This window comes from Sus scrofa, chromosome 13 (assembly GCF_054392235.1).
Source record: "Sus scrofa isolate SSC_HxYL_T2T_F1_AM1 chromosome 13, Sscrofa_HxYL_maternal_Yorkshire_Landrace_v2.0, whole genome shotgun sequence".
NCBI classification, from domain to species: Eukaryota; Metazoa; Chordata; class Mammalia; order Artiodactyla; family Suidae; genus Sus; species Sus scrofa.
Window position 1 is genome coordinate 58,217,346 of NC_139395.1, and position 22,879 is coordinate 58,240,224.

Sequence of the window (22,879 nt, forward strand, 5' to 3'; positions counted from 1 at the left end):
AGATTGTTTCCACTGTGCCATGACAGGAACTCCTTTTTTTCTTTTCTTTCTTTCTTTCTTTTTTTTTTCCCAGGTCATCTATTTTCCACCCTTCACCCCATCCCATTTTGTGCACTTTGTTCCTGGTGTTTTGATTATGTTGGGAGACTGATGGTGTCGGAGTTAATGACTAGATGTCCAAAAGTTATTCATTAATGAAATCATATTACTCAATGCAAAGGAGTAAGTAGAGCTTAACATGTTATATGTTTTTGGTATAAGAAATACACATCATTAAAACAAAGTACATTTTTAACTTAGCAATAGTGATGGAACGTAAAGCTTATTGTAGTTATTTATATTCTTTTTGGTTTTTGTACACTAGATATAAAAGTACAACAAAGCAAAATAAAACAACTCCCCCTCCAGAAACAAACAAACAAAAAAACCCCAAACCATCATGAAGATAAAATTTACATGGATTCACAATGCAAGTAGAAATTGATGAAGTAGGACAACAGAGAATTATCTTCAGTTCTTGAATTTGTCTGTTCTGCAAACTGACTGATTGATATGTGTCAGTGGATTTAACAAAGTATTTTTAATTGATTTCATATTTTAATTTAAGCTTTATTGGGGTATATTTGATACATAAAATTGTAAGATACTTAAAGTATATATTGTGGTGATTTGATATATGTATAACATATCAGTTTTTTTCATTGTGAGACACACGGAAAGTCTATAATATATCAGTTTTTTTAAAAAAATTAGTTGACATTTGTGAGATTTGGGTCAGAAGACCACGTGTAGTCTCATAAATCAGACTAACGTATTCCTGTTGAGTTATTTAAAATTTTTTCTGGACTTTTTTGTCGAAAATACTTGTCTTGTTGGTTCCCGCTTTGGCATAGCAGGTTAAGGATCTGGCGATGTCTCTGTAGCAGTTTGGGTCGCTGCTGAGGCACAGGTTCAATCCCTGGCCCAGTGCAGTGGGTTGAGAATCTGGCATTGCTGCAGCAGTGGTGTGGGTTGCAGCTGTGGCTCGAGTTCAGTCTCTGGCCCCGGAACTTCCATGTGCCAAGGTGCGGCCAGAAAAAAAAAAGCGGGGGGGGGGAATACTTGTCATATTTATAGATGAACAAGTTCATTCCATCCGGGAAATCAGGTTGAATTTCCATTTGTTTGCTTCCTTGGCTAGCAGGATTGTACTTCAAATGACAGTAAGCAATGCTCACTTACAAACCCCACAGAGACTTCTACCACCAGGTTAAGATAGTCAAGTCAAAGCAAATCAAAATTTACATCGAAGATGATTCTCCATGCAGTATGGAAAAACCTAGATGCAAGTTCATTCCACTGAGAGAATTTTCTGTCACCGAGATACTTCAATAAAATTGTGATTTCTCCACAATCAGTTTTGCAAGAGATGAACTATAATTCCTTAACTAGATGCTATAGTGTTCATAAGCTATACGAGGTCCAACTGACTTCTTTAAGTCTTGTGACCCTTTTAAGACAGCCCAGAACAGTGGAGGAAGTATGCTCTTAGACATTCAGTTTCATCAGATGTGGCCCAGCGGCCTGTCCTAAGAGGTGGACAATGATAGAATAGCAAACTAAGGCATTACAGGGTAGTGACAAGGAGTTGTTATCCTCTAACCCTGGCTCCAGTGTCTGCTCTGAGGGTGATATGTGAGAAGATAACCCTGAAGATGCACCAGAAAGCTTACCAACCAATGTTTATGTGCAGAGACTCTGCGGTGTTTATCAAAAATCAGTAGCAGAGTTCCCATCATGGCTCAGTTGTAACAAACCCAACTAGCATCCATGAGGACAAGGGTTCAATCCCTGGCCTCACTCAGTGGGTTATGGATCTGGTGTTGCCATGAGCTCTGGTGTAGGTCGCAGACTTGGCTCTGATCCTAAGTTGAAGTAGCCATGGTGTAGGCTGGCAGCTGTAGCTCTGATTCAACCCCTAGCCTGGGAATTTCCATGTGCTGTGGCTGAAGCCCTAAAACAAACAAACAAACAAAATAGCATTACACACCCAAGTGTCTCAGCACTTAGTAATCACCAAATAAGAGAAATCCAGTTGACTAACCATTTTCCCCAGATTTTATTTTAACGTCTAGAAAGTTAAATACTTCAATAGAAGACTGGTCCTGTGGAACATAGAATAAATAGGACAACTACAGAAAAATGCAGATTTTGCATTAGATACTGTGGTTATCTAAGCAATGAATTTTCTTCTGGTCATGATCCATAAAAATAATAAAGACTAGAACATACAAATGGGGAAACATGGACTTTGAAGTATTCTATATCTACTGTTTGCTGATTTTACAATGTGTATTATGGTTAAAATTTTTTCTTAACATAGGAGACAGTATTGTGTAGTAACTCAATTTCACGAAGTTGGAGTAAGAGCAAGATTTGATTGCAGTTCTACGATTGCTATGGTTCTATGATCTTGTTAATAAAATGTAGGTAAAAGTCATAATTTTGTAAGATTCATAGAAATAATCTATGTAAATTACTTAGTGTGCCTGGCACTTAGAGAGTGCTTAAACATTCTTGGCCACCATTATATAGTTTTGAGAGGATAAATAGGTTTCTAAAAATTAAAATATTAGAAAAAATTATTGGTGAGTGTAGTTTTTGGATAGTGTGGCCTGGAGAAGCCTCTTCACTTGTTTCTCTCCTGGAGAGTCACCAGTTTGTATCTGCTAAAAACTTTCATCCTTTTTCTGCCATAGCAACCCTTCTCCCCCATGGTGTGTTGCATATGGTGAATATCAATGCAAATACATTTAAATCATGGAGGCACCAGGAGATTAACCTGCAGTGATGCAAAGTGGATCTGACATGATAATGACATGGAGGTTATTGATGATTAATGCAGGTCACTGGGGATCACCAGAAAATTCATTTGTCCTTTCACCTGACCCGCCTAACCCCAGAGAAGCTTTTGTCAGCAATCCTGGGGTCACCCAGTCTCTTTCTCCAAATATTCTAGAACTTAAAAATCTGATGTCTCTACTGTTTTCCTTCTTCCTACTTCTCGTGGCTGCTAACTTTTTTTTTTTTTTAAATTTTAAGAATGGCCGGATATTTAATGTTTATGTTAGTGCCAGCCTGGAATTAAGTATGATTTTTTATGGTGATACAAATCCTTAATTCTTTTTTATTCCACTGCGCTATATAACCTTTCTTGTAAGCATAGATGAGGGAGTCCACTTCTTATCTGTTAAGCATTGTAAGTCTAAAGTCCCAATACCCAATGCCCAAATACCAAATTTTCTGAAAATGGAAATTTAAAAAAATTGGTCAGATGGTGACAAAACGTAACCTGTCCTGAAATTATTTTGTGACTGAAGTAGTAATTACTGTGGTTCAAGAAATATTTTTAGCTCTGCACCACTGGGTAGCATTACAGTTTTCTGCCCCCTTCTAAAGTGGATATGGCCCTGAGACTTAACATGAAGCTGGAATAGGAGTGGGTGTGAGTAGTGCTCCCTTTAGGTGGAAGCCTTACGAGTGAGTGCATCTGTGCTGTGTGCCCCTTTCCTGTCCTCTGCAGTCAGAGAATCCTGAAGATGAAGCCTCCCTCAGCCTCAGCCTCAGCCTCAGCCTCAGCCTCAGCCTCAGCCTCAGCCTCAGCCCCAAATGAGGAAGATGCTGAGCCTGATCTCCCAGCTGGTACATTTGCAGTGGGAGCCAGACAACACCTTGTTTGAAGTTTCTGTTTTTGGAGGACTATTTGTTTCTGCAGCATAACCTCGTTCACTCTGAGAAATATGGGATCAAAGCAGAACTTCCATTTTTATCCTTTAATATAATTTCATACAGGTTGGGAAAAAAGTTTCAATTCCTGGTTCCCACTGGGATCTTTCAGTACTTTGTTCCTTCTTGGGCTCCATGTTTTCCCTCCATCCATCACTATCACAGCCCACATCACACAGTAGGAGGGAGAGGGGGTGGGCAGAATCTAGGATGCCAGTCTTGTGGGTCTGGCAGCAGACTTCTGGGTCCCATCTAACCATTGAAAATTTTTCCTGTGGCTTCTTGATATCCTGTAACATTCCTAATCTTCAGGACATGGAAATGGTCCCTGGCTGTAGGGATAGTTTCTTGACATATATATGTGTATTTGTATAAATATATGCTGGAATGTGTGTCTGTGTATATATAGATTTGTGTGTGTGTGTGTGTAAGGATCTATCTTTTATTTTTGCTTCCCAGTATTAGATTATACCATTATCAAAATTATATAAATATTAATCTCGAGTAGATAAAATACAAAGATTTTCTATTATGAAATGTAAGCTGTCACTGATAGTCCCATCTTTATAGAAATTAAAGTAGATATCTACTTTGAGGGTTATTTTAAGAATAGAGCACATGCCATTCCCATTATATAGTACTTTTAAAATATCTTTATTAAGAGACGATAAGATAGTGCGTTACCTCATATGTATGCGTATGTATGATATAATACAATATCACTTGAAAAGAGATATTTAGTCTTGTGTTATTTATCTTGAAATATTAGATACCATTCTTACCATCAAAATATATTTTTCCTTCAGTCATTTCCTAAATCAGCTCAGGATCCTTAGGTCAGGTCAATTATGCATAATTGGCTTATGTTCAGTATAAAATAACTAGTTTTTGTTTTGCTACTAATACGGAGTCCCTGCTACATTTTCATGATGAGTCTGTGATTTTTCTCTTCCACATGCCCTTTCTTCTCTGAGTATCACACACATTCATGGATTTTATATTCTAAGCATCCTATGAAATAAAACAATTGTCTTTCACATCTTAAATGTTTAAAAGCCTAGGGTTTCCAAGTGGTAAGTCACTTTCTCATAAGCAGTAATCAAAGCTGGGTGACACAGTAGGGAAGATGTTTAATATCTGTCCATACAGCTCTTCATCCTTTCTTACAGCAGCATGTGTTATGCAACTGTGATGTACCAGGTGTAGTCGGTAGCATCTGGGAATACACAAATGAAGAGGTCCTAAGTCCTCGCTGCTCCATGGGGAGAATTCAACTAGACTGAAACAAGGTAGATGAGGTCTGTTCTCTACAGTGCCCGACCTCTTCATTTGCACAGTGCCTGGTGCATGATTCACACCAAATAGCGAGCAAGTTGCATTGTGGACCTGTAACTGACAATTGCCATGCACCCCGACAGGTGCTGTATCTAGCCTCTCAAGGAGCCACTGTGTGAACCCAGAGGAGGGGGAGACTAAATGCACATGGTTAGGGTGGGATGTGTTTGAAAGGCTTCAAATAGGATGGTGTTGGACTCGCGCCAGTGGGAATTGGCCTGGTGACGACTGCTGGGGGAGAGAGTGACAAGTCTTGCCTGCAGTGACGGCAGCGTGTGTGAAGGCACAGTGGCAAAGATTATGTGGAAGCTGCAGTTTTCATTTCCCTGAGGGATCTCTTTGTTTGGTACAATATCTTTTATATTGCTTTTTAAAAATTGGCCTTGGGTGTAATATTGTTACCTGTGTGACTGAGCACCTACTCAGAAGAGGTCAGAGCTCAGAAAGGACCATTTCTCCAATATTTTTGGGGATTATGTTTTGTTATTATCTGCTTGCATTGATAGATATACATGCTTAGCACATGGAGTATGTGTGTGCATGTGTGTGTGTGTCCATCTGATTGAGGAGGATCGGACTTGGCATCAATATGAGAAAAGAAGATATTTGGTGTTTGTTCAGGCACATGCATCCCGGCAAAGGAGAGGCCAGTGTCTCTGTGGTATCCCACATAAAACATGAAGCACTAAATAATACAGAGAGAGCCTCGCTGAGCCCTCCATGAAAAGTACATTAATGTCAAGGAAGTGTTGAGGAATTCCCAGAGAGCATTGTAGTTCAATAATGACTGTTATTTATCACAAATGTGCACTCTGTTTGTTCACACTGGGTAATGAATGACCTTTCTGTTTTCCTGGCCAGGACCAAATGGGCCTGTGTCGCCACTGGTCCAGGCTGGGGGCCATCCGTCACGCCTCACTTAGCCTATCGCTGCCTTAAACAACATCACTAGGGAAATAGTCTGGCTTAAAGAATCACTCCAAAAGAACACCGTTGTAGGTTAATCACTTCAAAAGCAAATACTGTCTAACCCTCCCTACTGCCTGCCTCTCTCTCTCTCTCTCTCTTTCTCTCTCCCCACCTCCACGCCATGCATGAGAGTGGAGGGAGAGAGAGAGGGGGTTTGAATTAAGTCACCTGACAGTGTTATCAGGAAGAATGTTTTAATCCATAAGAAAAGTGTATTTCTATCGTGGATGACTCTTGCAGGGCTTTTTTTGTTGTTTGGTTTCTTTATAGTATAGCTGCCTTTTAGAAAACTTGCAAGGAAAATTTTTATTAACCTTCAAGTGAGAGGCCTGCAGTCCAGAAAATTCCTGGTCTATCATGGTCCTGAACATGGAGAAGGTGGTCGTGCTTGTGATCTGTATGACTCTGTTGCTTATGCATACAACTAAGGGAGACCATGCCCTTTGTGTTAGTTTGGTAATGCCATGGAATTTGTAGACTTTTGAGGCAGTGCATATCTTTCAGAGAAGAAGTCAAACCTGTGTGTGGGATGATCGTAATACTGTAGTGTGAAGACTGCATCTTATACAACAGTAGTTGACTCTAAGCCTGGTCAAATTTATTCATTTAAAAATGCATTTAAAATCCAGCTCTGAGAAGTGCTGTGATGTCATCTGGCGTAACCCTGGGAATATCGCCAGTTCTAAAAACCTGCATAGCAAATCAGAAGTGCCATATTTTTGGAAACTTCACTGTGTGAAGTTTGGAATTGGACATGGTGAGCTGTCGTACTCTCCTGCAACGAAAGATACTATTGTATTTTAGGTTGATAATGTTTAATTTAGTTGAGCGATTAAATTTCAGCTGTAGGAGTTCCCGTCGTGGCTCAGTGTTAATGAATCTGACTGGCATCCAAGAGGACCTGGGTTCGATCCCTGGCCTTGCTCAGTGGGTTAAGGATCTGGTGTTGCCCTGAGCTGTGGTGTAGGTCTCAGATGCTGCTCGGATCCTGGGTTGCTGTGGCTGTGGTGTAGGCCAGCAGCTACAGCTCTGTTTTGACCCCTAGCCTGGGAACCTCCACATGCCATGCGTGCAGCCCTAAAAAGACTTGGAAAAAAATTTTTTTTTCAAATGTAAAACAGAAAAAAACACATATATGCTAAATATATATGTATCTGTATATATATATATTTTTTAGTGGAAATCAGACTTTAGCATCATCTGTAGCCTTGCTGATCTGTGACAGGTTTGTTGGTAATTTGCTCTCCATCTTTGACCACCTCATTTAAAACTGGTGGTGATTGTCCTCATCCAAAGCAGAGAGCACCTTATGATTTTGGAGCCAAAGTGAAATTTGTGCTTTGCTCCTGCTCAGTGGCTTCCTTTCTTTTTTAAGACCTAATCAAAAAGATTTTAAAAAAAGAAAAACCCACAAGACCTAATCAGAGTATTTAAATAAAAAAATCTTCCAGGTCAATCTTTGAAACCTTACCCTCACAGTCTGGTATTTTCAAGTTTTTGAAGCATATCAGGAGAAGGATGGACATTTAACTGCAAAGTATGTTGTTTTAATGATCTGTATATGTAAAGCTAATGTAATATCATATGCGAATCTATCAGATTTCATGGAAGGATCAAATTCAGATGTAACTCAGAATACTCCTAGCTGATATTGCAAACTTTTTCACTGAAATATATTAATAATGTGTGTAAAACATTGATTTCATGAACTCTGTGAGAGAACACAGTACTCATGTATAGTGAAGAGAAAGAATAAGCTGGTAAAAATTGAGCAGCTTAGTGATGAATTTCAAGTCGTATAACTTGTACAAAATGATTGAGATAGTTTTTAACCTGTTATAAGTCTATCACAAACAGAACAAACCTTTTGTTGATATAACTTGTACAAAATCATTGAGATAGTTTTAACCTGTTTTTACCTGTTATGTCTGTCACAAACAGAACAAACTTTTTGTGGTATTTTTTCAGATGACACCTGTTTTTTTACACCATGTCACTTCCCTTGCTTGATGCTCAACCCAGATGCAAGTGAAATCAGACTTAAGTGACTGTTCATTCTTCTTTCCTGGATCACATCCATCTGTTATCTTTTTACTTTGTTAAACTAATCGTTCCATTTATAAATGTTTCCCACTTGGGAATTTCAGGAATGGATGAATTGGGATAATGCCAGTGACCTTTGAAACAGAGACAAATTTAGGGTAGTTTTTGACTTTCATATGGGAGATGATTTTTTGAGAGTTTTCCTCCACTATAAAAAGGAGGATAGATTTTTAATATGAATTCTTGATTCTAACAATGTGTATTTGTACATATGGTTATATCCATAGACACACACACACACACACATATATACATTGATATGATGGATATTTATGGTGGTTAAATTTTTCTAATTGTCTAGGCTGAGAAGACTAAATATTGAAAGAAAAAAGAGGATAGACTCATTTTAATTGTTTATAACTATTCTGGCTGGAGTGGTTTTCTTTGAGTGTATTATTTTAAAAGATATTTCCAAATGACGAATTTCATTTATACATTGATTTAATACATTGGTATCTTATAAAACATCCCAGAAAGAGTCAATCAAGAAATTATATTTGCCAAAATCAGTATAATCATGTTGTTCAGCCTAACAAGAAGGAGGAGGTGCTCTGCATGCACAATTCCATGCAAATGAATTCACATTTCCATCTCGCTGAAACGGGCACATTCTCTCCACAGCTGTGCTTTTAGTTTTGACATGGTGATAGAAGCTCCACTTTGAAAATTATTGGATTTGGAAATAAGGTTTGAATATTGAATTTGCTGCCTAAAGTAATGCCTATCTCTTTTGTTTTGTTATGTTTTTATGTGCCAGGTACTGCTCAAAACGCTGTCTGTCCTAACTCATTTAAATCTCCCAACAACCCTGTAAGGCAGGTATTGTGACGGTCTCCTTTTTGGTGAGAGTCTTGAGGCTTCAAGAGGGGAAGCATTGGGCCTGGGGTCATGCCGCTGACATGAAACTGGCCTGGATTTGAACCCAGGCACTATGGCTTTAGAACTAGCACCGTAGTATCCTGTTTCAGGCCTTTATTTCACATGATCTCACCTAGTTCCCTCAGTATTCCTACAGGATAGGGCTTGCTTCATTTTACAGCTAAGAAAACTGGGGCTGCAGAGTTGGTGCTTTTATTTTCTCTATTTTTCCACCACTTCTTTTCATAGGATGGTTCAAATAGAGTTGGCCTGAGGTGTAGGTGGAGTCTCTTGATTGAAAATGAATTCCACAAGACTGTAAATATTCATAGGGCATATACTTTAATAAAAGTTATAGTTTTGCAGGGCTGTTTGTTACATCTGTCAAAATTAGGTGTACTATGTGTGTGTGTGTGTGTGTGCGTGTGTGTGCGCGCGCGCGTGCTTTTCATCCTCGGCATATGAAATTACCCAGGGTAGGGGTCCAATCGGAGCTACCGCTGCCAGCCTATGCCACAGCAACGCTGGATCTGATCCACGTCTGCAACCTACACCACAGCTCATGGCAACGCCAGATCGTCAACCCACTGAGTGAGGCCAGGGATTGAACCCGTGTCCTCATGTATACTAGTCAGATTTATTTCTGCTGAGCCACAACAGAAACTCCTGGCATACATATTTTTGATATACTACATCTACTTCAAAACTCACAGAAGGAAATAAGGGCTCTTACCAGCTCTCCTGATTTAATCTTGCTTATTTCAGAAAACTTAGATTCTGTGCTCAGGGTGGTATTAGTGGCTATTCTTCATCTAATGCAGAGACCATGCAAGGCTGTTCCAAATCCAGGTACCCATTCTGAGGTGTGTCCTTTATCCCTTGCCTTCTCTTGCATTCCTCTCTCTGTCTTTCCTTTAGTGCTGAAGTGTTTTCTATGCAAGCTCAAATCTAAAAAAAGAGCTCTGACTAAATGTTAGGTGTTGTTATCCACAAGGTTATGGATTTTCTTAATTTCTCATCTTCATTACTGCTTTAGTTAGTCACTGAGAAGTAACTAAATATGGTTAATAAAGTGCTACTTTAGCACTTCAGAAGGTGTTTTTCTTGGGCAAGTAAACATTATAGATAGTCTTACATTTTTCCTTTTAGCTTATTTGTCAAAAAAAGACATTTGTCTTGGAGTTACCATCGTGGCTCTTGGTTACCGAACCTGGCTAGTACCCATGAGGACTGGGTTTGATCCCTGGCCTCGCTCAGTGGGTTAAGGATCTAGCACTGCTGTGCACTATGGTATAGGTAGCAGACACGGCTCGGATCTGGCGTTGCTGTGGCTCTGGCATAGGCTGGTGGCTACAGTTCAGATTCAGCCCTTAGCCTGAGAACCTTCATATGCCATGGGTGCAGCCCTAAAAGACAAAAAGAAAATGTCATTTGTCTGTAAAGGAAATTATTTGTTATAGCTACTTCTTCGGACCTGTTGCCTCTCTCAAGTTCATTTCTTCACTAAAAAAAAGTCTCTTGTGGTTACAATTGTTGTGATGGACTTCCATAAAAATTGCTCTTAGGATCATCTGGGATGTTTTTATTGTTAGGCTTGTTCTCAGAGATTTCTCTTTTGGCCTTCAGATTATTTCTGTCTTCAAAACATTCTCCCTAGTAGGGGAGCAATTTATAGTACAGAGCGTTCTTTACTATTGAGCATAATATTTTGAAAAATCTGGTTCTGATGTGCCATGCTGAGTTTGGTTTCTCATTCTGAAGGTTTTTAAAAGTGGGCATACCAGGAATCCAGGGCTCAGGGGTTCAGCAGTTTTATTCGGTCATTCCCAGCCAATGAAGTCTTAGTTTATAGGCTTCTTTACTCAAATTTTGGGCTTTGTTTCATATTTGTATAGCTTTTGACTGTGCTTCCCATCCTTAATTCAGCCAAGTGCAGAGATACACCTAAAGTCCAGTATTTTAAAGGTCAGGCCAATGCAAAGATTATTTGCCTTTGTGCTCAGAATTATGCTGACAAGTTTAGCAGTTTCCAGGCCTGTCTCTCACAGGGCGAGAGGCAGGATGTTTTGCCTTTGTTGGACATGTTGCTTCGATTCTACCTCAAGGTTTTCTTGGAAGAAAAAGGGATGCGGTGATTGCATCAGCTTCTGGTCAGCGCTTCCTATGTCTGACATTCTGTGGTGGAGTCCATTTTCTTACTCAGGCAGGTCATGTCATTGCCACCATCCAGGTCCTTGAAGGTCAGGTCCTGTTGGCAGCCTGGAGTCTACACCAGCAGTTTTCATGCCTGGCTTTCTCTCAGGGTTACTTTGAGCATTGATTGGAAGTACAGATACCCAGTCCCCATTGCAAGTGAATGGCTCTTTGGATGTTTTCAGGCATTGTTCTTGGAGCTGACCTGGGAACCACCCATGAGACTTTACCTGCCCTGTCTCATCTTTCCAAACCCTTTTTCTTGGTCTGTGACTCTCTGTTATCTTGTCTGTCTCATGCACTGATCAATTACCTCCCTGATCTAGGCAGCCTTCACTTTCCACCTTGTTTTTGCCCATGTTGCACACTTGAAAGTACATGGCTAAAATGAGGACAGTTGGGGATTGTAATATTCTGGGGCCCAGGGTTGGTTTGCAAGGGTGGTAGGCTTAATTCCAGAACAAGCCACTAGGTTTTCATGTCTCCTGCCTGCCAACTTCATTTAGAGATTGTGGTACTAAGTATAGCAGCTACTATACTGCACTTCTGCTGTCTTCCAGATACCTTGCTTAATGCCTTTTTAGTTCTCAACTGTGAGGTGCTTTCAGTGATCAGTTATGAGCGATCATCAAAAATAGTGAAGAAACTGAAGCCAGGTGCATTAGTTTGCTACCAAAATGTACAAACTGGGTGGCTTAAACAATACATTTTATTTTCTTACAGTCTAGGAGGTTGGAGGTCCAAGATCAAGGTGTAAGTTGATTTGGTTTCTCCTAAGGCCTCTCTCCTTGTCTTTCTGACTGCCTTCCACTCACTGTGTCTTCCTATGTTCTTTCCTCTATGTGTCTGCCTCTCCCTACTGGGACATCAATCCTACCGGATTAGGGCTCCATCTTTAATGAATGCTTTGAAGTCTCCAAATACCATCACATTGGGTTTAGGGCATTAGGATATGAATGGGGGAAGGGGACATAATTCAGTTCATATGCCAGGGAAGGTTAAAGGACTGACCTGAAATTCCAGATGGGGTGAATGGGAGGGAACTGGACCAAGAAGCCAGAAATCTACCAGAAATCTTCTGGTAACTGTATCAGAATCACTGCCTTCAACTTCATTACTGTGAGGAGCAGTTAATGGGCGAAGGTTGTGCTGTTGGGTAGTCTACCTTAGATTCATTGAAGAGTCGTTCTTAGTATTAAATGATTAATTCTAGAGGTTGGGTCTGAGTATAAATTAAGGACACCCAAACTGCACAGTTTTGTATACTTTCCCCCCCTTTGGAAGATCTCTTTTAGATTTCATTACAAAATAACCTTGCCAGATGGAACCTCCTAGTAAATTTTAGCATACCCTTGAGTTTCCCATGTTCTTGACTCAGTAACTTTAATTGCTTCTGTATAGCCTGATCTAAAATGAATGAACAGAGTGCTTTCAATCTGGTATTCTGGCCTGCATGGTGATTAAAACCAGGCTTTAGTTTTAAAACTCTACATAGCAGTTTATGGCTGCACATCCTTTAAGTAAAGATGATCTCTTAGGTTAGTGATGCATTTAGATTTACTTGTGTGGACTGAAGCTTTTGAGGCAAATACCAAGTTAGAAAAACTTTTCAAATATAGCTTAATTTTATTTCAGTACATCATAGTATATCATGTGATTGGTCAAAAAAACTGAGAAATTGATTATTCTCACCATTCTCCCTAAGCTTTTTCTACTTCATTTGCTTTCTCCTGCTAACACTGTCATTTGGAATTAGTTCTTGTCTTGTGTTTCTGTAAATAAAATTGATAGCATGTTATTAGTGTCTTTGTTTCTGAGTTCTGAGAGATTGCATTTAAAAAGGAGCTATATAAAATCTAAGCTTTTCATGCTTAAAGCTTAATGGGCTGGTCTTTAAAAAGTGAACAATAGTGTGAAGTTAGCACATATTAATTAAAATGTCTGGAAAACTAGTGCTTTATGAATTCAGTAAGAGTGAGAGAAGGATGGAGATTTCTGATTTATATGTTACCATAAAAGAATTTTTAATGTAAGTAAATCTAAACCCAACAAGGTTTCTGTTGTAAGGTAATAAGGAACTTCCATGTGTGGGTTTTAAAAAGCTGACTTGTAGGGTGAAGCATCATTGAAAAAAGAAATAGGGATTTTTTTTGGGGGGGCAGGAAAAGATTATTTGATGTGTTAATTATATTAACTAACTCTTGAGTTGATTACACCTGAAAAATATTTACTTTTAGATAGACATGAGTTTGGCTTCTGTTAAATGAAAGTAAGCCTGTTATTTCAGATGCACAGAGAGTTGGTGGACACAAGAGATTGTTCTATGATGTTGTTCTGTTTCTTTAAAAGCATGTCCAGCTGCTCCTGGAAGCCTCAGCTCATCAAGGAAGATAAATGCAAAAACAAACTAATGTAAAATGGCAAATATGCTCCAGCTGCCAGAATAATGGATTTCTAGAGCTGACTGGCTTCAAGAACTCCAGGTTGAAATGTTGTAAACTAGGCTTCCCAGAGATGGGGCTTGAACTGAAAAGATAGGAATTTGCCTAGTACAGTTTTATAGAAGCAACATTACTTTTCTCATTTGAAAAAACGCCTTAAAAATGTTCTTGATTGGAGTTCCTGCTGTGGCACTGTGGGTTAAGGATCCAGCTGTAGCAGCTTGGGCTGGAGATCCAGCACTGCCTGGGAACTTCCATATACCTTCGGTGTAGCCCCACAAAAAAATATATGTGTATTTTTTGATGAAGTTGAAAATTATGGAGGCAGTGTCTACTTAATAGAAATTGGGAAGTAAAGGAAAATGCAAAGAAAGAAAATACCAACTAATTAAACAAAATGAATTGCTTTTGCCAATTTGTGGATTTTATTCCAGTACTGTCTTCCATTGGATACTCTCTCACCTCACCTTTATACACTTACCTACTCAGCATTTTCTTCATTATAAAATTAACCCTTCTCACACATTGGGTTTATTTTGTAGTCCTAATGCATCTTAGAGGTGTGTATTTTATGTGTGCTATTTCTTTTTCTTTCAAAAAAAAGCTGCTATTAAAATGACTGTATTTCAGAATTCACAGAGCCTTAGAATTTAGGGAATAGAGCACACATATATTTATGTACACACTTACAATTTATACGCACATCTATATTTCAATGTATGCCTGCATTTCCCCCTTGATATTGTGTATATGCATTTCCTAGTAGTATTAGGTCTCAGCAACACTGATAATGGCTAAATTGCACTAGTTTGTAAGATTGTGCCTTAACGGATATGCTTTGGCTTTAGTCATTTAGATTGCTTTTATAAAATGTTTGACTTTTAAATATAATTAAATTTCTTAAGAATGTTGTCTGTGCATTTTCTCTCTAAATATCTAGGACTTGTTTTATCTATATTCTTCAAGTTACTAAATATTTAAAGCTTAAAATATTGAGGGTTGTGAACCCTATTATCTACAAAGTGAATGTCTTACAGGTTGCATTATGATTTGGGCAAATGTATCTTACTGTTTTAAGGGAACAAAAAATTAGTTTTTCATCTCTTAAAGTAATTGATTTAATAGGTAGTTAATAAGTGTGTAATGAGGATGACTTGGGTTTTATTATAAATGATGTTAGAATATGAATGGTGTAACTATTTTTTGCTCTGGCCATATACATTTGAACATGAGATAAATATTATTTTATTCATTATAGAATTTATTGAGGAGTTCCTTTCGTGGCTCAGTGGTTAACGAATCCGACTAGGAACCATGAGGTTGCAGGTTCGATCCCTGGCCTTGCTCGGTGGGTTAAGGATCCGGCGTTGCCGTGAGCTGTGGTGTAGGTTGCAGATGTGGCTCAGATCCCATATTGCTATGGCTCTGGCATAGGCCGATGGCTACAGCTCCGATTAGACCCCTAGCCTTGGAACCTCCATGTGCTGCGGGAGCGGCCCTAGAAAAGGCAAAAAGACGATCAATCAATCAATCAATCAATCAATAAATATAGAATTTACTGAGTGCCTAATCCTGGCCAGATACTTTTCAGATGTGAGTGGATGGGACACAGAATGTTTTTATTTTTTGGAATTGACACTGGAGGAAGGAGGATTGGTGTTGAGACAGACAATATGTAAGTAATAAACAAATAGACACAGATAATTTCAGATAGGTATTTCTGTTTTTTCATGACACTCTACCCATCTATTGAGTATTTTACCAAGTACAATAAATAGAAAAAAAAAAAGCAACAACTCATACTTTATGACTGATAAAGAAGTTAAAACAACAAATCTTCAAGAGATGTTTTATGTGTATTTACGGTTTTCACATTGTTAACGAGTCTAAGCTCATTCTGCTCGCAGCATGACAGGCAATAAATAGGGAGTCAAGTTATTGGGCAAGGAATAACACCTTTTAATCTGAAAGCCAACAGACTGAGAAGATGGAAGGCTAATGTCTCAAAAAACCATCTCCTCTCAGAATTCGGGTTCCTTTTATACAAGAAAGGGGAGTGGGGAGCAGGGGTGTGGTTAGTTGTTGCAGACTTCTTGGTGCAGAAATCCTTTGTTCTTATAAGCCCTCCATCTAGGTCAGGTTCCTGTCAACCTCCAGTGAAACAAATGGTATTACTATGTTCTGCAACTTTTTTCTAAAGCTGTAATACTCTGAAAGGCCACAGCCTTAAGAATAGGCTATCTTGTATATTTCATGCTATAGACAGCATCATTTTGCAAAAGGTGTAGAAGCAGGATGACTAAGCACAAGTGACAGAGGACAAAGGCAAAGGAACATGTAATATGGAATCAAGATGGTTCTTCACTGTTATATGCTAAAGAGGGAAAAAGCTTTCTGTTTGGTTTGTCAGGTCAGATGCTTGTTGAAAGGACCTGAGTTAAAGTGAGGACTTCCATTGTGAGCTCTTGGTGGAGAAATTAAGGGCCAGTTGCTTCTTTTACAATGATTTTAGTTTTGTGAGGTTTCTTTCTTTTAAAAGAAAGAGGAAAAAAAATCTTTGTCCTATAGGTATAAAGCCATTACTTGGACTAATGGGGCATTGAACTAACTGGAGGTACAAGGTGAACTCTTTTTAAACCTTTTTATTGATTCCTTTTGACTGTCAGGTTAAAGGAGATGAGATTAAATGTAATCCTTCTCCCCACCACCCTTCTTCACCACCCCCAAGTAATGTTTTCATGCTTAGGAAATGGCACTAAAAAAAAAGACACTTATGTTTTCATATACTTTCTGTTTGCTAAGTGCATTTAACTAAAAGTAAGAGACCAAGAGAATACTGTGTAATGGTAAAGTTTCTTGGGTACAGGTAACTGCATAAGCAAAGGACTATGAATGGATGAGCCACATGTTGAGGGGAACTCAGTGTGGGTGGAATGTGTCAAAATTCTCACTGCTTCAGTGTGAGATTGATTTAGGAGGTGTGATCTATTTGCAAAACCACTCTCAGGTCCTGGAAGCAGAGAAAGCCAGAGCCCAAGGGAACTGCCAGGAGCATAGTTGGGGTAAGTCAAGTATTTTTGGTAGAAGGAAAGAGTGTGGGCTGCCAACTGAGATAAAGCTAAAGGCTGTTTAGCTGGGGTGGTGCTAGAGTTCCAAAGATGGCTGGGATCAACAGTGGGAGCTGGAAGATGAGGCATGGCCTTCTGGATGCTCAGAACCATCCTTGCTATATGCCACACTGGTGGTTTAAGAGCCTGGTCTCAACACATAGTGGTAGAGGCATGAGACAAAAAGAGGCATGAGACAAAAGACAGGTTAGACTGGGAACCTTCGTATTGGTATTTCTTAAAATTAGAGCTAGAAATTAATGTATAGATTCTATGCAAACCCAATCAAAATGCCACCGTGCCTTTTTATAGAAATGGGCAGTTGATTCTAAAATTTATTGGAAATGCACAGGACCTTGAATAGCTAAAACAAATTTGAAAATGAAGAAGAATCAGGAGACTCAAACTTGATTTCAAGACTTTCTCTACAGGTACAGTAATTAAAGCAGTGAGGGCCACAAAAATCTTGGTGGAGAGTGTTTGTAATTGGTAAAAACTGAAAACAACTCAAATATCCATGAGTAGATAGTCTGTGGTGTATCTATACAGGGAAATTCTGCTCAGCAAATATACACAACAGCCTGGATGAATCTCAAAACCATGATGTTGAGTGAAAGAAGCCAGACATCAAAGATGATGTACTGCATGATTCCCCTTTTACAAAATTCTGGAGAAAATAAAATTATAATGGTGGAAATCATTTGAGTAGTCTGTAGTCGCTAAGGAGAAAATTGACCACAAGGGGCATGAAAGAACATATTGGGTTATGGAAATGTTCTATAACTTGATTGTGGTGCTGCTTATACAATTGCATTATTTTATTATTTATTGTTTTTTTGTTTTGTTTTTTTTTTTGTTTGTTTGTTTGTTTTGGCTGCAACATGATGTGGGATCTTAGTCCCCAGACCCTAAATCAAACCTTGGCTGCTTTTTTTTGTTTGTTTGTTTGTTTTGGCTGCAACATGATGTGGGATCTTAGTCCCCAGACCGTAAATCAAACCTTGGCTGCAGCAGTGACAGTGCCAAGTCTTAACCACTAGGCCACCAGGGAACTCCCCATTATTTTATTAAATAATCAAAATGTATGCTTAAAATGAGTGAATTTTTTTTTTTTGTCTTTTTTGTCTTTTTTTTTGTTGTTGTTGTTGTTGCTATTTCTTGGGCCGCTCCAGCGGCATATGGAGGTTCCCAGGCTAGGGGTTGAATCGGAGCTGTAGCCACCAGCCTACGCCAGAGCCACAGCAACGCGGGATCCGAGCCGCGTCTGCAACCTACACCACAGCTCACGGCAACGCCGGATCGTTAACCCACCAAGCAAGGGCAGGGACCGAACCCGCAACCTCATGGTTCCTAGTCGGATTCGTTAACCACTGCGCCACGACGGGAACTCCTAAAATGAGTGAATTTTATTTTATGTAAATTATGTCTTAATGAAGTTGATATGAAATGAAAAGGAGAGGTGGACCTTCTACTTTCCTCTTTGAATTTATGCCTAAAATGAGGGTTTGGAAAGATGTTCCTTTTAGTAGCTATAACACGTGAGTTTCCTAAGCAATCTCTGACATGAACATAAACTAGAATATTATTGTATTGCCTGAGTTTTGCAGCATTGCAGGTGCCTGGAATTAATAACTTGGAGAACTTTTTTCTTTTTAAAATAAAACATTCAATTTTTAGGAAGATTTTCTGCTTGAGCACCTTGGGTATCAGGCAATGGCATCAACTAATAATGTATTTCACTTTAGCTCTGTTAGAGAAGGATTTGAGCTAAGACTTCAGAGTTGTAAAGGAAAAATGTTTTCTAGTCAATGGAATCCTGTCAATAAAATAAATATTTTGGGTATGGTAATACAAAAGAGGAAAATTGCCCCAGGGATAGATCTCTTGGATTTGAGGAAGACTGAAGAATTTGAGAACTGCCAAAGTTATTAAAATATCTTACATGCAAGCCCAATCAGCATTTTAGCTTCTTCACCAAAACATTTCAATTAATTTTCCCTACTGTGAGTTATCTCGAAATACTCCCTGAAGATAGATACTATCTTACTTGCATTTATATTTCTCTCAGTTTCCATTTGCACATGGGGCTGTTTCTAGGCCCAGCATACATATTTTGTTGATCTATATCTGCTTTTTGGCCGTTCCAAATGTAGGCTTTACTTTTTCTTCTAATGCAACCCCTCAAAATTTATTTCTCTTCTCTCAAATTCTTTCTGGTGACTCTTGTTCCAGATGAACTGTAGACTTAATTTAGCCATATCTAAATATTGGTGGTAATGAAGGAATTGGAGGCTGATAAAAGTTTAAACTGACATAGGCAGCAACACTGGATTTTCTTTGCAGAATGATTCAACATGAAACTGTGATAAAGGAGATGTTTTCTCTGAAGTAGGAAGATGTTAAATACATCATGCTGGAGCAATGGAGTTGTAGGAAAGATTTCATTACATATAATTTGGGTTTCCATTTGCTTTGCCGAGGCTTGGGCATGTATTAGTTACAGCAGTAGCTCTAACAGGTTCTCAAATCTCATGTGTTCAACAGAATAAAATTTGCTGTTAGGTCACGCAAAGTTGCTCTTGCAAGTCCTGGTTGTCATTAACAAAGCCAGGCTCCTTCTGTCTTATAGCTCTGCATTTCCATGGCTTGGGAACATATTAGGAGTCAGGCTTAGAAGTGGTGTACATCACGTCTGCCACATTCCGTTGACTTACATGCTTTCTTTTGTCTCCTCCTGCACTATAATGAGACAGTTTGGGAAATTTACTCTATTTTGATCATGAGCGAGAAAAGGGAACCAGGTTTGTTGCAGCAATCGATGTCTCTGTAGCATATAAGTGCCCTGCACACACTAAATATAAATTCAATTACTTTTTAATTAGGACCCTCAGAATGTCGCCTCTCTGACCTGGAATAAAAGTGACACATAGTGAAGACAGATTTGGATTCTCCACCCTTGGAGGCATTTCTGGTACTGACTGCAGTCGAGGTTGAGCCAAGAAATGCTGCTCACCAGGCTGGTGAGAGAAAGTTCAAATGTGTTTGCATGTGTGTGTCACACTGAACTCACTGCCTCCGAAGCATGTGGCATTCCCTCTAGCAACAGTAAGAAATTTTACTGCTGCCCAGTGATGGATGCACATGGAATTGATAGATGTGTGGAGGGGCAGGTTGCTAACCTTGATGTTTTTGGATTAAATGTGGTATGGGGTGTGACAGCACATGCAAATCTCTTGTCCTGTTCCCCATCACATTGTTTCCTACAACATATTTATCAAATAAATTTAGAAAACATAATCCCATAGATAAAACTGAAGTTAAACTTTTCATTTTTGGTTCCCTCAGGAGGTTCCATTCACAACTCTCACGGAATCGCATGGTTACCGTGACCCACATTCTCGTTTTATGCTTCCGTGTTTATTTCTTAATTTTTTTTTTTTTTGTCTTTTTGAGGGCCACACCCACAGCATATGGAGGTTCCCAAGCTAGGGGACTAATTGGAGCTATAGCCATGGCCTACACCAGAGCCACAGCAATGCTGGATCCTTAACCCACTGAGCGAGGCCAGGGATTGAACCCGTGTCCTCATGGTTCCTAGTCGGATTCGTTAACCACTGAGCTATGACGGGAACTCCTGTGCTTCCATGTTTAAACATGAGAATTGTTATGTGGTAATTTGCTTGAAGTTACTAACGCTTAGAGCTCTGGTATAAAAAAAAAAAAATCTATATTTCATATTTGTTCTGCAACTTAATATTAGTGGCTAAATGATATGTTTTGCCAGGTCCAGTATAGACATATTACTATGAAAAAATTATTTGTCATTTATCTGGAGTTCACACTTAGCTGGTCATGTATATTTTATTTGCTATACCTGGCAACCCTGATTTCTGGAACTTGTAACATCATATAACTTAAAAAAAAGATGTTAAATGGCTTGATAGTTTGGGGATAACAACATTAAGTATTACAATACTGAAAGGTTTTTTAAGTCTGTATAAACTAGGGTCCGGCTGTAGCTATCTTATCTGTTGCTTTGTTCCTAATCTTATTGCAATGCCTGTCACATTGGAGGTACTGATATCCATTTCTTATGTGATTATGATTAAAGGGAATATTAATTCATTTATTTTCATTCTGTTTTTTTTAGGTTTGTCACACTTTCCCTAGCAGCCCGTTTTAAGCATCTTGTGGGTGAAGATTGTTTCATATTATTCTTTTGTGTTTTCAAACCATATTAATAATTTGATAGTCACCTTGCAGGTAATTTGTAGGGACTGCATGAATGGTTACCAGTCAAGGGTTTTTAGTGGGTGCAAATCCCTAAGAGGCATTGTTTATCTAGGAGAGCAGCTGGTGGATACCATGTTGAAATTTAGCAGAAAGAATTTTAGGCTATAGATGTGAACAAAAACCCTAACAGTGAGGACGATTAAACTGTGGGGTGGCCTCTTAAGGGAAACTGTGGAGACTGTTTCTTTAGTCAGTCGGCAGCAAATGCCTCCACTGGGAAGTTGTCTATTGATCTTATTATCTGGGGACTTGAAATAACGTTTCAATTTTCCCCTTGAAAAGCCATGATGTCGGGTTTTTTTTAAGTCACATACTTCATCCTTAAACTCTCTTGCAAAAACCATTACTTGAGCTAAACCTTTCTCGCCAGAAATATCTTCAAGGAATACACTTGGCATAAGGGTGTGTATTGTAGAAGGTTAGAAAAGAGAGTCTTTTAGTTCTGTGTGTTAAACGGCAAGGGCTCTTTGAAAGGTGAATCCCTTTGGAGGCTCTGGAAAACTTCATATCATGTAGTGTAGTCTTTTCCATTATTTTTATTGGTATGTAAGCATATGTTTAATAACTTGTATGAAGTCATGTGGCAGAGTAGCTCAGGAAGAGAGTTTTAGAATCCTGACAGATATGAGTTGAGGACATTCATTTGCTCTGTAACCTGAAGCATAATTTTTCTAGTTGGGCTGTAACCTTTGAAAGCCTCAGTTTTCTCATTTGTTAAGTGGGGATAATAATAAAAGTTAATGTCAAAATTGAAAGATGTCTGTTTAAGGCACTCAAGTGCCTCACATATGATGAATGCTGTAAAATTTGGAATTGTTTTGTTTTATTATTTATAATACATGTACTGTTTAAGAGATAATTATTGGAGTTCCCTTGTAGCCCAGTGGGTTAAGGGTCTGGCATCCCTGAAGTGGCTCGGGTCACTGCTGTGGTGCAGATTTGAATTTCTGCATGCTGTGAAGAGCCCCCCCCCCAAAAAAAAAAAAAAAGAGAGAGAGAGATTACCAGCTACAAGCAAGTAATTAATCAATCCTTATAATATCAATTAATAGCTGAGTGGTCAATTGTCTTCCCATTAGAGGCAGCTGGGAATGTAATCATCCATGTGACTGTCTTATGTCCCAGGACAGTTTCAGAAGTTAAACTGTAATGGAAGCAGCTGCTGGATTAGCTCTTAAGCATGGGCTATGGAGTAACAAAACTTTACCTGCTGAGTCAAGTTCTGACTTGCTGGCTTTTTGACCTTGAACAAAGAACAAGTATTTACCCTCTCTGAACCTAGGCTTCCTCCTTGGGTAACTGGTGGTGAAAGTACACCCCAGGTGTAGGGCTTCACACAGTGCCTGGAATCCAGTAAGCCCCTGGTGAATGAGTCCAGTGAGAGAGAAAATATTTTAGAGCTGTGCTGTCTTAAAACAGTAGTGGCTAGCTACCTGTGACCATTTAAATTCAAACCAATAAGAATGAAATAAAATTAAAAATAACACCCTCAGTCTTTTGGTTTGAATTGTATTCTCTCCTAATTTATACATTGAGGTCCTAACCCCTGTACCTCAGAATGTACTCTTTCTTGAAAATAGGGTCATTGCAATTGTAGTTAGTTAAGGTGATTATACTGGAGTAGGATGAGCCCCTAATCCAATAGGACAAGCTTCCTTCTAAAAAGGGGAAACAGGGACACAGATGCATACACAAGAAGAATGCCATGTGAACCTGAAGGCAGAGATTAAGGTGCTGTTTCTGCAAGTCAAGGAATGGCGAAGATTGCCTGCAAACCCCCAGAAACTAGGAGGGAGGCATGGGACAGATTTCACC

The 22,879-nt window shown here is 39.0% G+C and overlaps 1 protein-coding gene and 1 long non-coding RNA gene across 6 annotated transcripts in view; both read left to right on the forward strand.

The window, feature by feature from the left end:
- The window catches only part of PTPRG (protein tyrosine phosphatase receptor type G), a 720,153-nt gene that overhangs the window by 247,825 nt on the left and 449,449 nt on the right, over positions 1 to 22,879 (forward strand). The window lies entirely within an intron of this gene.
- Positions 13,835 to 20,054, forward strand: LOC146397364 (uncharacterized). The gene is made up of 2 exons (XR_014823440.1): positions 13,835 to 14,944; positions 18,126 to 20,054. It is a non-coding gene; the product is annotated as an uncharacterized LOC146397364 (long non-coding RNA).